Here is a 15,993-nt window from a genome sequence, read left to right as displayed (position 1 = left end):
TTTAACATCCTTTTGTAATTGAACAGTTCAGCCAGGGATTATTGCCGAATCCCAACCTTCGTCTGATTGAACCACTTAAATTTCCCCCCGAAGTTGGCATAAATGACCATGAAATTAAAGCAACATTTACATTTTCTTCCCTGGCCGGGACACCAACAGGAAAGTTTTCGTGGGCTCGGAAATGATTTTTACACACGCCACCAGAGGGGAATAACTGATTAGGGAAATTTTAAGAATCAGTGCTGGAATGTTCATAGTCCTTTATTATTATTGTTCATGATGCCTTGTATTCTCATTCGAATGTTTATAAACAACAATCCCGAGAGAGGGGAAGGGCAAGCATTATCAAAGCGATGGCGGGTTAGTGGTCAGCTTTTAGTTGAGGGTCTCAATGGGATTAACTATTTACCGTAAGACCGGCCAAAAACTTAGGTGCTAGGCGTAAAAATTTAAACATATTAACCCTTATCCGTACAAAATGTTAACTTTAAAAATGTCTAGCAACGAGAGACCACGAAAGTGAGAGTATTAAAATCTCTTGTGAAGATGTTTCTGTCTTGCCTTAGGCCTAGTTCAGACATCGTGCTCCTGCCGTGCCGAACTAAACTGTAATTAGGTTCGACTGTAGCACGGCAGAAGCACGACTCTGATTCAGACGTCGTGCCAGAGTCGTACCAAATTCAGGAGTAATGAATCTACGTAACAATTAGTCAGCGGTGATCCAACAAAAATGGCGCCGTTTTCCAAATTGCAGCAAAAACTCAAAGAAAAGCAAAAGAAAAAACTTTTCTTTTTGCGAGTACGGCGAATGTTTGTTTGTTTGCCCGACTAGTTTCCGAAAACTTGCTTATTTCGGATTCAGTGTCATCTACTTCGTTGAATGAAAACATCCTCGACGTGCTTTTTAGCAGAAAAATATTCATTGTATTCCTTTGGCTGGCCGCCATGGTTTTTGCCGTCTGGCAAGAATAAAATTCAATTTGCATTCTTTTAAGTATGCAACTGGTGACGATGTTAAAACATCGGCACCAGGGTCTTCTCCGTTTTCAAAATGGCGGCTAAAATAGATTTAGCCAAGCCTAAAAGCGGAGCTCCTTAGCCAAGCCTAAAAGCGGAGCTCCCCGGTATTTTACTTTGCCCTTTATTAAAATATCTGAATTCACTGACCGTAGGCATAAAAAATAGTTAATGAGCCCGCAATCCAATAAAAAAAAACATTTTTGGTCAGCGGTCAACTTTATAAAAACGCGTTACCTCGATGAGTTATACACCTGAGCCCGCGATATGATCACGTGATACTGGTCAGCGGATACCGTGTATTGACAGCTGTCAATTGACCATAACTTGGATGCCCAGTAACAAATAGATTAGAGTTAATCTAGTTCTGAAGTGCGCAACACCGTACGTACGCCGTACGCGCCCGCGAGCTATGCCGCTAGCCATGATGACCATGAAAACTCAAGTTCATGGTTTTCCTATTTCTGTGAATTTTCTATGGGTATGGGGCTCCGCTCTGCGGCCCTTCGGGCCGCTGTGGAGCTCCGCTAAAAACGGAGAAGACCCTGGGAATGAAGTTGTGCGCATACTCCGTAATGGACAATTATTCTCGGGTCTCCTCGAAACTCCTCGCGGGAACGTAATCCCGCCAAAATACATTTATATAATTTATGAATTTGGTTTGGTGCGGCAAAAGCACGACGTTTGAACCGCTGCCGTGCCAGAGTCGTGCGGCACGACATGCCGTGTCGAACTAAATTGCTTTGCCGAACTCAATTCAAAAGTTTGATTCAGACGCCGTCCTTCTGCCGTGCTTTTGTCGAACTTAATTCCTGAATTTAGTTCGGCACGGCAGGAGCACGATGTCTGAACTAGGCCTTATATGTTTGTCGGTAAAGAGAAAGGCCCAGATCTGGGCTGCGAAATATCCCAGAATGGTCCAAAGGCCTTAAAATTATATGTTTACAATGATAAACATTGATTTTCAACTCTGTTCAATTAATCAATGGAAATTAACTTTTATCACGTATGTTAACCGTAAAGAAAACAAATGAACCCCCCAAATGGGCGGTTAACCAGTGACCAGTGACTTGAAGTTGATAGGCTTAAAAAATTCTTCTCTTTATAAGTCTTTATATTTATTTTATCTTTTTTCAGAAATTCTGGGTGTGGGGGCTAAAGCTCCCCCCCCCCTCCCTCTTAGCCCCCCGCTTTCGCCATCCCTGTGTAAACACGGATCAGACTCGCTTGACTTTTGTGTAATTCATTGTTTTAGAAACTCGTGATCTCCACTCAATGTCAAGTCTATATGGCACTTGACAAAACTCTAAAATTTGGGTTTAAACTGCTGCAAGTCTTAACAAAAGTTATAACTAGTTTCAGGGAATAAAATTCAGCATGTAGTAGATACTTACTTCTACACTAATCCTTTTCGGTCATAAGTAAGATTACATATAAGCGATCACCGAAACTGTTTCAATGTTGTTAAGAGATTCTGTAACAGTAAACGGATGCACAATAAAGAAAATAAAACAAATTGATCAATGCGTCTCTCATTTTATTACTTCATTTTTGCCTGGTTACACTACAGTTGTTCACGAAGCTGTCACTCTTCACATTTGTCACTAGATGGCGCAGAGTTCCTACGTTTAACAATCTGAAGACAAAGTGAACAGTTTTTAAACAAATTAACCCTTAACTTCTTATCCTCACTTGCTTTTCTTATCGTTTTGCTACTACGAATTGGTTTCCCGAACTTTCATTTCTTGTAATACGTACATTCCTACATAGAAAGCTAACCTAGTGATTATTGCAAATAATGTGCTTGGCCATACATTTTCACACAACTGAACTGAATTATTATAATAAAGCTAAGTCGGTTGTGTTTAATTTGTTTAGAGACATACATCAACATAACAGTGTTTACGCTATGCCATAGCACTTCAGTTTCCCCAGTGTGTGATAACCTTCCTCGCCGCCAGCGCCTGTATCTCCAAACCTCAGCTGTTTAACTGGAAGATGTGTCTTGTCAGAGAGGAGACCGCTGTCTTCACGCCACACATTGTCATTCTTATCACAGTTACAACCATACCTGGGGTCTGCACATGAGTTGGTCATCCCGCATGCGCACTTACCACTGCCAGGTGATGCTCCGCCCCAGTACGTCATCTTAATTGAATCACGTGACACCCACCAGGCAAATCCCCTACTCAACAGCCATTGAATTACAACACTCGTACTTGATAAACTGTTCACAGTGTGAGGAGGCTCTGGTGAGACTTGCCAGCTGCGACAGACTCGCTCCGGTGTAATGGATGTCACGTGAGTAACAGCCAGCAGGATCACATCCCCCCACGTGCGTTCTGCTCTCACTGTCGTGACCTATCACTGTCACGCCAACTCCATTCTTGTCACTCATGTCACAGTAAACTGTAAATGGTTCCAGGCCTCCTGCGCCATCTGGATCAATGACGTAATTTCCGCTTACACTGCTGACATATTTTCGTATCGCCGAGCAGGAAACAACACGAGCACGATAGCATTCCGAGCCATTTCCAGCGTAACCTTTGTAACATGTGCAGGAGTATGATCCACGTTCATTAGTACAGCTGGCATGCTGATGACACTCATTTATCTGTCTTTCGCATTCATTTACGTCTGTTGAACAGACAAGATGAGTTAAGCATAACAATGAATGTAATATCGTCAAAGAGGCGTGTTTATTTGTAATGTGCACAGAAAATTGAGGCTTAAATCGAGTCGAAAAAATTGATGTTAGTAATTCTCCTTACTGATTGTCATACATTTCCTTAAAAGTAAGTAGAGAGAATTTGGTGTTAGATCAAGACAATATCAAATGATAATCATTCTTGAAATCATAGGTTAAATAACAATGTGTTAAATTTTTCCACCTTGTTCCTGGACACTCAAAACGTCCGTCAAGTAAATTGTGTCCCATTGTAAGGTATGCAATTATTGGGCAGTTGTAAATAGTTTCAGTCATCGATGCCTCTCTATAACCGTTGTATGGCTTATTTCAATTCAGTATTTCAATACTTAGTTAAAATGTTTTCTAACAAAGCCTTAATTTTAAGCCTACTTTCTTCCAAAACGCGCAAGAAAACAGCGTGATAGAGAATCTTCAAGTCAACTTATTACTGTATTTCTTGATTTGAAATATTTAAACACTGCCTACTGTCTACGATTTATAATTCGGCCTTATAAACACTGATTGACATCTTACCTTTCTTACAAGTATACTGATGACAATCGCTGCATTGCACGTCATTCCACTCGTAACTGTGTTGCACACCAAGTGCGTGAACACAATCTTCTCCTCTGAAATTATTTGGCTGATTTTGAGCCCAAGCCGTAAAGTTTCCTTCTCCTCGATCCGCCCAAGTGAAGTTGCCTTTCACAAATCGATCATTCAACCCCAGCCAAGACTTTGCACCATTGTGTCGATGCTGCAAGAACACATTCTCTTCATTGCTGTTGACATCAACGAGGACGGAGTCTTCTTGTCGACATTTTTGCAATGCTGTGGTCCAGTTGACACATGTCTGACTTGTATAGTAGCAGAAGCCATTAAAATAGTCCCATCCAGGAACACAGATATCTGCAAAAATAGAAAACATCCGTTTGCCTTTTGTCTTAATGAGTGAAAGGAAGTTATTTCTTAGTTATTTAGTTCAAAGTAAAAGAGTAGTATTGAGGCTCCCCAGGGGTTTCATGGAACAAGGGAATATCCTCATAAAATAATTGGGAACAAGGGAACAAAACAAAACAAAAATTAAATATCGACAAAATACTTTAAGGGAAGAAGGGAACACAGAGAAAATTTTCCCGCGAACAAGGCAACAGAGGACCCCTCCATTCCCCTGTGTGGCCCTCAGTATTCACTAACCTGTAAGGACCACATAGCTAACTGACACAGGATCATATCTTGTCTCGTACAATTCCTTGACACAGGCTCTGAATCCAGAGGCGTTCATGTTCTGCAAATTTAAAGTTAACACTAAGTGACTGCTACCATTACCACACCAACACCATTGCCACAAACACTGCCACAACTTGCTGCTACTACTGTTACCACTAAATTGCTACTGCAAAAGCTTCATTATCGACAGCTTTTCCCAGAACAGGTTTGTTTCGAATTACGCTCTACTGATCACAAACAAAGGAATAAAGTCGAGGTTCAGGGGAATAATTTGAATTTCCTTTTGTTTTATTCCCCTCAACTTTATTCCTTTGTTTAGGATCAGTAGAGCGCAATTCGAAACTAGCCTATTGTCAGTGTACGCGTATAATGAAACAAAGTTTTACCTCAATCCATGCCGTGATACCGTTATGGACTGGTGCCGAGTTTCCACTTGCTGTTGTGCTGTGATTGGCTGATACAAGAACTGATGGTGTTGTATTATAACTTCGTGTAAAGTGCATAAACTGTAAAATAAGCCAAATAATTAAACATCAATACACTGATATTTTAGTGACTTTTATCTAAGCACATTTTATTTTTCTGTATCGGATGCTGAGTTAGTTCTTACAAATGCGCGCCCTAATAATTTTTTTTTTATTAATGCAGTTCGGTTACAGACAACAATACAATACCTTACTACCTTAATTACGACACACGTAAATAATTTATACAACACTACGATAATAAATCACAAGGGTCCTATAGTCTAACAATAAACACTATTACATTACTTACATTACAATATACACTATACTACGATTACGTTACATTTCATTAGAATTTAGAATTTATACAACACTCCAATAATAATCCACTAGGGTTCTAAAGTCTAACAATAATATGTTCATGTTAAAGACAGGGAACTATTTCTGACAACTTCATAATTTGTTTCCCAATAATATAATTTAAGTCCGAGTAAACCAAAAATAAACAAGAACGCTGATAAAGTCCCTTTTTTCTGCCTTTCAAGCAGCCTGTTGTTTTTATCAATGCACTTTCTTCTAAACGTACCTCGCAGTAAGCGTTGTTATTTTCATCTGTTGGTGGGTTGGTGTTTGGAAACCCGACAGAGCCATGTTCAGTAAAGAACGGCTTGTGTAGTTTAGAAAATGCCAACCAGTTCTGCAAAAAATGCAATGGATTTGGTTTGAATAAACAGAAGTCCGTTGTAAAAGTTTCTATATTTTCTTTATTCATATTTATGGAGCTGGCAACTAAAGTTGATCTTAACGTGATGAATGGGGTTTTTGTAATGCAATCCGTTTTTAGATACAAGTTCATGTCTACCCACTAAAAGCTTCGCGTTGTTCGTCAATACCGCTTCTTACAAATTACAGTTTTAAATCCTGAATTAAAAACAAACACTCGATCCCGCCATTCCAACATTACGAACTCTGAGTGCTACAATCATTTACAAAGGAGACTTGAGATATTCTGGATTAAAGGGGGTCATTCTACATTATTTTACAAATTCAAACTTGTGTTATCCTCCCACACATACACACACACACAATATCAATGTTGTCGGAATGTTGGTTTTAAATTCAATGCATACAAGCAACAACTTTTGCGAAAGATACAGGTCAAAATTAAATTCGGCTGTTCAATTTTTGCAATTTTCTGACTGGTTGTAGGTGGGTGAATGGTTAACTTTTCTCTTCACGTATAACTTTAATAAATTATTGGTCGTATTATTTTTAAAGTACGTACCACACTAATATCTTCATGCTTTCCATCAAAGTTTTGCAATTCTCGGAGACAGACTTTAAATGAGTCCTTTGTTACATCCTCTGTCCAGATCAGCGCGGCATCATACTCCTTTCCGGTCCTTAAATGTTCTGACGTCACGAGAACTACAGGCTCCTCCTTAAACTTGTCCTTTATTAAGAAACAGTAAGAATTTCATTTACAACATATTTTTACTACTTTCTGGGAAGAATGGCGATTGAGTCATCAATCGACTACAACTTAAATCATAGAAATGACTTCACAAGATGTCCGTTTAATCAGCAGTGAGGCGTGAACTTTTACTGGAAAACGTTTCGCATTTTTCAGCATCAGTGTTATGGCTTAGAAGAGTGTAAACCTTGAAGATAAATGTAGTCACTTTGGAAAGGATATATAGAGAACAAAGCAGTAGCACTAAAACCACCTAGAGAACCATAAATTGAGGCCGAAATCTCATTGAAAACAAGAAACAAACGACCCGAGCGAAAGAAGTTTTCTTTTCCTTTTCAATAGTCAATTGTACTTTTTAGGTTGGAGAATACACATTCTTGTGCTTAAACTGTTGTGTTACTTACATGTAGAACAGATGCTCGTATATTGACGTTGCGATACCTGTGCTCTAAGAGGTATGTCGAAATTTTATAATTGAATGTTTTTAGAAAAAGTTCTTAACGTTAAAAAGAAAAAAATGAGACAGCCAATCTTACCTTGGGAAAAGTCACATCTGCGCAATTTGTTCCAGACCACCATTTCTTCATCTTTATATCTCCCGTCATTCCTTGGGGCGGTGCTCCCTGATATGCCATCCAATCAACAGTCGCAAATGGATTAAAGTTCTTGTTCTTTCTCCCAGATTGCATTGCGCAAACTGTGAAATTCTTTGTATTGATATTTTCAGTCCAGGAAGTTATGGCGTCGTGGACAGTTTCAGTATCGTTCAGATTCATGTGATTGACTGTTATCTGTACATGAACTTGCTTGTCCGGATAAAACCGGTATGGCGGGAAAGCGACCGTCTGGCAGCTTGAATCAGACCACTTTGGAACACGAAGAAGTTCCACTCGACCACGCTCAATTGGAAAACCTGTTTAAGAAAATAAAAATGACTCATTTTAATCAGTGGAGTAGTCGAGTAACAAACATGATAAAAGAATTTTGATAGGAAATGGACATTCTCATTTTAATAATGTGCTTTTGTTGCCAAACATTTTTCAAGTAACTAACATTTTAACAACATTTTGAGAGTAAGTGGACATTTATCCAAAATCGTTTACTTTTCAATTCAAATTTATCATTTGCTTTGGTTGTCAAAAGTCCAGTAACACACATGATAAATGAATGTGAGGGAAAGTGTACATTACATTATTTTTTTTAGTTTTCGATTCATCTTTAAATGGAACATTGTGTTAATCAATAAACAAGGGATAAATAAGTTAGAGATGACAAAATCTGCATTGGGTTTTTTAACCAAGAATACACCGTACTCCTATAGTTCCTCCCGCCGCTCAGAAAAATTCGCGAGCTGCAAAATAATTCGCGAGCTGCAAGATGCGATAGACTTTTATCCTATCCAAGGAGATAACAAAAGTACTTCTAGTCGTTTTACACAGCAAAGACAGCAGTTACCCGTTTGCATCCATAAGCCATTTAGCTTTTGCGATTCATGAGGTTGAGCAAAATGTTACTTTGTTACCATTCAACAGACCCCCTGACTTACCCTCACAGCTTCCTGGGTGGTACACAAGATTATTCTCAAGTCCTCTGCAGTAGTTCAACTCGTGCCAGCATTTGTTGTCGTATGTTGTACCATTCGCGGTGCACACTGGGTCCTGATAGGAAGGACAGTCTTCAAAACACACACAGCGAGCTTTATAGGCGCTGTAAGTTTTACAAACGCCAAATGAAGGACAATGAACGCCCAGACATGGATTGCGATCTGTAAAACAAAGGAGTATAAGAGTAAGTCTTATATTGGCCCTAGATGATGGACAGTGCACGTCACGAAATGGATCGATCGAGATTTGTTAAACAAAAGAGTAAAAAAACAAGTTGTACTTATACCGCTTTCAAGACTAGCTGCATTACAATTCCATTTTATAATTAAACTAAAACAGATAATATACTGGCGTGATCAAGTTTGAACGATCAATTTTTAGAACTGGAGGATAGGTGCACAACTGAACATCGTTATAAATAATTCATTGTTAATTTTTAGATCGCTGCAACTTTTTTACAAGGTGATCACTTGATTAATAAGTATGCCTTAGTTTTAGCCAAGTTTTAGATTATAAACAGCATAATAACTAACCTCCAATTACAACAAAACTACCAGACAAAGGGTCGTGTTGGGCTCCCGTTCCACTCAGGTCTTTCACGCACATCCGCATGGATGTGAGTCCAACTTCCTAAAATGAAAAGGAAATGTTAACTGAAGTATTGTGAGTTTTTATCAATGTTTTTTATAAGGGTTCAGTTGTAATGCATTCCTTACAGGCTCAAAAGTGTCTCTTGGGTGTTAACGTGTATTTGTTTAAAACAGCAATGAGGGCCAAACTGCCATAAATACATGCAATAAAAAGCTATGTCCTACCTCAACCCATGCCGTGATAATGTTGTGTTCTGGTAAAATGTTGTTTTTAACTTTCCGATCGTAATAGTGATTGACAGACACAAGGACGACTGGCGATGTATAGAATGTTGTGTTGAACTGCACTTCCTGTGAACAGAAATAGACAAAAAAGGCGTCATTTGATGCAAAGAAACGATACATAGTGCACTAAAGTCGCAATATTTTCCTCTATGGTGAAATTTTACTCTCAAAAAATATCACACGACAATCTTCAAACCATCACGTTTATGAAATCATTGGTTGAAGACATTAACTTGTTTGTTGGATCTTATACTAATTGGCAAAAGCTCATAATTTGAGACATACAAAAAATTAAACAACTGAAACGTCTAAGGTGTTTATTTTTGTTTACTGAGATAAGCCTATACACGATGACGTGATTGACACCTGCTTATCAAATACACTCACTTGACAGAAGCCGTAGTTGTCTTCAGCGGTTGGATTTCCTGTGTTAGGGAAGAACGATTCTCCTGCCAGCGTAAAATTCAAATCAGAACCGTTGCCATGGAAAGCAAACCAATCCTGTGAGGAAATTAAGAAAAAATGATAGAAAAAATATTATTTTTTATGTGTTTATAAAAAAAAAAAAAAAAAAAAAAAAAAAAAAACGACCCGGGGAAAAAAAAAAAAAAAAAAAAAAAAAAAAAAAAAAAAAAAAACAATAAAAACACCCACCCAAAAAAATCAAACAGCACGGTAGCATTTTGAGCTGCAGCAAAAAGAGTCATTTTATAGTAGAGTCCTGTGTTAACTTCCATTCCCATTCTAACATTTATTTTCAGTTAAATCTATGCAACTCTCAAAAATGTCCAAATAATTTTACTCACCACAATTGCATCCTGGTGTTTCCCGTCGAACTGTAGAAACTCGCGGATGCAAACTTCGAAGGATCCGGGCTTCACATTCTCCAGCCAGATATACATGGCGTCATTAGGCTTTGTACTACGAGTGTACTTAGCTGAGACAAATACAGAAGGCTTTCCACCAAAACTCTGTATGAATTAAACAAAACTATATAATGAGAGTCAAAGATTTGATTGATGTAGTTGAATTATAAGCAGGGAAGGAAGAAAAATAGAGGCCTGCGAAATTTCCCGTGCATAATTTATTTAAATCGAATAAAAGCACTAAACAATCCCTCTAAAATTGTGTGACGAGGGTTTGGCTTGCACCCCCTGCCACCTTCATCCCCTTTTTCTTTTAAATTGCCACTATATTCTGACATTTTCTAGGATCGGCTGATAGAACTGATGATGGGAACAACTCGATGAAAAGGAAGGAATAAAAAATAACTCGAAAGGAAAACGTGAAAAAAAATTTGTGCATTTATTCAGTTTCCACCTTATTCCAATAAGAAGTAATTGAATTTCGTTATAACTTTAGCTATCAAAACAGACGAAAGAAACTACAACTTATTTTTCTATTTCTTCTATCAAAAAGCCTTACTGATTTTTTAAAAGTTTCCTTTCTTCTAACGATATTGTTTTCTAACCTGTGAAAACGTGACTTTCTCGCATTTGCTTTCTGTTGTCCATATTCCATTAAAAGTAACACTACCATGTGTCATTTGTGGTTGATCTTGGAAAGCCAGCCAGTTGATGATTCCAGTTCCATTTGATCCAATGCCTGACTCACGTGCACACACCTCAAATCCACGTGTACTGACGGATTGAACCCACATAGCAGAAGGAGAGTGAACACGTGAAAACTGTTCACCATGGCTCAATGACACGTGCACTTGAACCTAAAGGACGTAAAGTAAAACTAACATTAACAACAGACATTTTATTTAGAGAAATTCCGGAGGATTAAAAGGCCGATAACCACATGGCTGAAAACTGAAAGTTTCACACTTTTGTTTTTCATAACTTCTTTCACGTAATTATACCTAAGTCTTCATGTGAACTAGGTATATATCAAGTTATCAATTACATTTTTTCTCTACCCAAGGACAAAATAAATAATTCTTATTTTGAAAGACCTCTTATTTTCTTATCGGGTTTCCGTTTTGATCGATAAAGTAAGTAGCATTCAGTTGCGGGTGCAGATGGGTGAGTCCTCATTCACCAAACACGATATAAACAAACTTCACACTACAAAACATGCGCACAAATTTCCAGCACGGAAATGACGAGGCAAAGGGGAACATTTTCACTAGTTTGACATTGTTTCTAACTATTTCTAACTAAATTAATATTTCTTTCTAAAACGATCTTACTATGTTATGTAAAACGATCAGCATGGAAAAAAGTGACTTTGGAACGAAGTGACCGGATGGCGTTTAGTTACTACCTCATAAAGGAAACTCCTGTTTATGTCGAGATAAAACTCTGCCCAATTCGACAAAAACACATTTTATATCTTTTGATTCGCTTAATTCTGGCCTTCAGTGCATAATGCAGCCAGCGTAAACAGTTGTGTTAATTCTGTAACTGAAGTAGACAATTTTTCAAATTCCGTAAACCTGCTGAGCCCTGCCATATATTTAGACGCAGGACGCACCACTATTTGGAAGCTTAAGATATCCAGTGTATATTGCGGCATAGAAGACCGTTCAAACTTGCCTATAAATTCTTTTTAATACCCACTGTTTCACTATCGAATTAATTTTCAATTGTTCTGCACTAACACACTAACCTTTCCTGATCCACTGAACACATGAGGAAATGCAACGTTTGTGCAAATAGGCAGTCGACAATCTATAGGAGGTAAACATCCACTGCTGCAGGTCCAGTCTTTAAACGTTCTTGACATATTGAGCTTGCCACTTTGCTGCAGTGAAAGCCCTGTACAGACAGAACGACAAACGTCTGTTAGCTGAAATATTTAGCATACTGAAAAACGCACATCAACGTAGTTTGTTGTATAACTTAATAAAATTTAGTATATACTTCAACATATTGATAGAATAATAAAGAATGTATGCGGGTGAAACATTTTTCATAAAAGTGCATTCTTGGTTAGTTTCAACTTCGTTCCCAAACAAAAAGCTACTGAAAATAGCTTGAATACAGGTGGTTAATGATTAACCCCTTCTTTGGCTGACAAGAAAGCCTCAGGCTTTTACACGGACCCATTTGCGTTTACATTCCCTTTTGTTGTTGTTCAACAAGAAGTGCGTTATGTTGAACCGTGACATATATTATACGATACTCGGCCGTCATTATTAAAGGTCAAAGGTACTTTCAGACCGCTTTTGAAGTCCTTGACGGTAGCCAGCACTGATAAAACAACTTGAATACAAATTCCACTGTAAAATGAATTTGTGACTGACTCTCCATTATTTCAGTTGTCGGCGCTCCCCCAGCTTTCCATTATTCTCCACCACTCATGTTCCATTGTCCGCTATTCTCGTCTGCGGCTCCGGATCACATCTCCACCCTCTTCTACACATTTTGCGTGTGCAGGTGACACGATAGGTGCAGATAGCCAAATCAGTCATCTCTTGACAAAAAAGCAGCGTGAGATCTCTCCCTGATGGATTAACTCGTTTCTGTGACTTTTATAAACGTGTTTAAACAGACTGCCGCAAATAGCTAGCCAGAAATGAGACAACAAATTCCATTGTTAAATGGATTTGCGACTGAATAAGACTAAACCATTTATGTTCATCTGTCAAGCAAGGCAGCTTCGTAAGTGAGCAAGCAAAAGCTTACAATAAAATATCTCACAGCTATTTGTAGTTATATAAATAAGTTTAACATTGTCACGGCCTGATATGTTTCAGATCTGCTGTGTTTTGACAGTTTGGAAAGATCAAAAGACATGCACAGTTTTAGGATCCAGTCGAAGATCACGCGACCCACTTAAAGAGAAAATAAGAATGCGAAATATTAGCCTGATCGTAGGTTACTCTGTGGCTTCCACTTAACGAATGAAAAAGACAAGTTTAAGCTAATTGCATGGCGCGGAGTGTTGAAATTGGACTGGCACCAAAGAAAAACAATGCACAACTTAACTGTCCTTGAGAGGGCTTAGTTATACATGTTTACATATAAGCCTCCAAAAAAACATTTATAAGTAGCTGATAAAAGGATTCCACACTAAAGTATCCCGGCACTAATCCAACAAAATCACTAAAAGATTTTCAGCGCGTTCAGGCCAGGCAATGGTTTTGTACTCACACGGTGCGTTTTTGCACGTCCGAAGAGATTTCACCAGATGCATGCACTTCGACTCATTAATCAAGTTACCGGGTCCAAAACATCCAAATGGGGTGCAAGAACACACAGCTTTCTGAAAAAATCTCCGCTAACGTTACCTTCCGCCCCACCCTCGACCTCCTCATGCAGTCCCCCCTATAAACTGAAAATAATGCGATGAACTACTTGTTGAACGTTTCCTTAAATCTTAGATGTAAATTGTCCAGACATATTTGCAAATCCAGCCGTTCTCATAGGCGTGAATAGTCAACTGTAACACAGCTGAAACAAAGTAACAAGATGCGCATCTTACGACATTTACTGCGTCAGTTGCTTCAGTAGGTTTCCTCTTCGAAAAAGGAATTTTGTAGCTAGAAAGCCAAGTTAATGGATTGAGTCTTCCTTTAAACAATGCTCCAGGTCATTAAAAAAGATCTTTTCAACAGTATCTTTCCAAGTCAAACCTCTCCTTTCATACGAGACTGTCGTGTGGTGTCAGTGAAGCAAAAATTGCCAGGGCTCTAGATCTTTAATAGAAATCGACCCATATAAATATAATATAATTTTAATATTAGAAGCCTTTTATTTTCTAAAACAACGCTAATAAACATGATTTGATAAAATGAAATGTTAGGTTTAGAAAACATTCTCAGCTCCCAACGATCGAAGAACAAGTTGTCTGCCCGTGCATGTCACCTTTGAAATACTTGTAACCTCTTTAACAGCAGATATATTTGCCTGCCTGCGTAAAAATTCGTCTCCTATCCTCTTGCTCTAGCTTTCATTACCTTAACAAAGTGCATTAAATCGTGCAAACGTAAGCGAAAACATGATCAGCATAGATTTAAAACTTTCGAGGTATTTCATAAAGGAGGCACAGCCCAAAATAAAACCCGCAAAACTCTTTTATCAGGTTGAAAACTGAGATTATTTTAAAGAAAGGTTTCATTGAGTGCTTCTTTGAAGTTCATGTAAAGTACTTCTTTCCAGAACATGGATCACTGATAGCAGACTTACCATTTACTGTTAAAGTAAGACATCCCAGTATGGCCAAAACCAGCAGAACTGAAGGCGAAGATGGACGATACATTCCCAAGCGCATCTTGACGAGTCAGAAGGTGCACTGTTCTCTGGGCCTGTCAGATAGGCATAAATAGATTGTGCTCAGCAACGTTTGAGCAACTTTTAGCGTCTTGAGCAACTTTTTGTAGTACCAGCAACCTAGGGCAACTTTTGCCTTCCTTGGCAACTTTTGAGCAACAAATTGATATAAAACCGATCCAAACCATAAAAGTCGTTTCATTTCGAGGGATTTTTATCTTTTTTTATTTTTTATTTTATTTTTTATCTATTATTGAAATTATGTTGAGTTTAAAGAGCATATTGATTACAAAAAAGTATTTCTATTTCTCATATAACAATGGCTTTTTGGACTCTTTTAATGATTGTAAGAATATTTAATGAAAATTTTTAAATGGCAACAAACAAACAAACACGTTTTGAGTATTTATCTAAAACAAAACGACTCTAGAGCAAGCAACTTTTCTAAATTTTGGTGGCAACTTTTTGATATTTGAGCAACTTTAGAGCAACTTTAAGGTATATTGTGAAGCAACTTTTCCTGAATTTACTAGCACAATCTATTCATGCCTAACATTCACACTATGAAAATCATCGAAAAACTACCAAAGGGTAGGTAACTTCCCTGTTTCTCTTTTATTAAAACATTACCCACCTTCTAAAAAAATACCAAGAATTAAGGCTTTCAACAAACATTTCAGGTATTGTGATACATAAGCTGTTATCGACTCATAATTTTTGGTAATTTATACTTTCGTAAAAATTGGTTGTGAGGAATGCGTCCACTTCCTCATGTTTGGCATTGGTTTATACAGCCGTTATATCCCCAGGCTCCGCGCGCTCAATTTAACTCCTCCCTATTTCCTAGCTCTTACGAAAAAAGAGAGAGGCCTCTGCGGAGGAAAGAGTCTTATAAACATGATAAAAGACGTAACTTACTGCACTGCACTTTTTCTTCTTTGATGAACCTCTTCTGCGTCAAGTCAGATCTCCGTTAGCAGTTGGTTCTCTGTTGAGAATGGGATACGATCTTGGACGTTTTCTCTTTTAAAGGTTCTAATAAGCCAATTAGAAAACAAAAATGACAGCTGACGGCTAACAATTGTCAAATGAGGCATAAAGGTAAACGCGATCATTGAGCAGAGCTTTCTAGCGCCAAAAGATTGCCTAGAAACAGCATATGCAAAATGGCGTTTCTTCAGGGAAGGCAGAGTTTTCTTCATTCAAAATACCTAAAAATTATTTCTTATCAGATAAATTTTAGTTCCCGATTCTTTAGATAAGTGTTAAGTTACAAAAAATAAAAACGTGACGAAATGAAATATTTTAATGAGAAAATAGAAAATTACTGACAGCTGACATTCGTCAAATGAGTTATTAAGGTACGTGCGATCACTGAGCAGAACTTGCTAGCGCGAGAATGTTGCCTAGAAACA

General features: G+C 38.1%; 1 pseudogene across 1 annotated transcript; it reads right to left on the bottom strand.

Annotated features, from left to right (window-relative positions):
- Positions 1-2,537: 2,537 nt before the first annotated feature.
- On the bottom strand, positions 2,538-15,753 carry LOC144651561 (uncharacterized; annotated as a pseudogene). Its single transcript, XR_013570334.1, has 16 exons — positions 15,497-15,753; positions 14,495-14,613; positions 11,973-12,121; positions 10,828-11,079; positions 10,163-10,327; positions 9,744-9,857; positions 9,297-9,422; positions 9,015-9,111; positions 8,424-8,642; positions 7,414-7,790; positions 6,689-6,856; positions 5,990-6,100; positions 5,323-5,442; positions 4,904-4,994; positions 4,241-4,615; positions 2,538-3,654 (listed from the first exon to the last, which is right to left on the bottom strand). The product of XR_013570334.1 is annotated as an uncharacterized LOC144651561 (transcript).
- Positions 15,754-15,993: the final 240 nt, after the last annotated feature.

Source organism: Oculina patagonica, chromosome 4 (assembly GCF_052425735.1).
Source record: "Oculina patagonica isolate OP01 chromosome 4, crgOcupat, whole genome shotgun sequence".
NCBI lineage: Eukaryota > Metazoa > Cnidaria > Anthozoa > Scleractinia > Oculinidae > Oculina > Oculina patagonica.
This window is presented reverse-complemented; position numbering and strand designations above follow the sequence as displayed.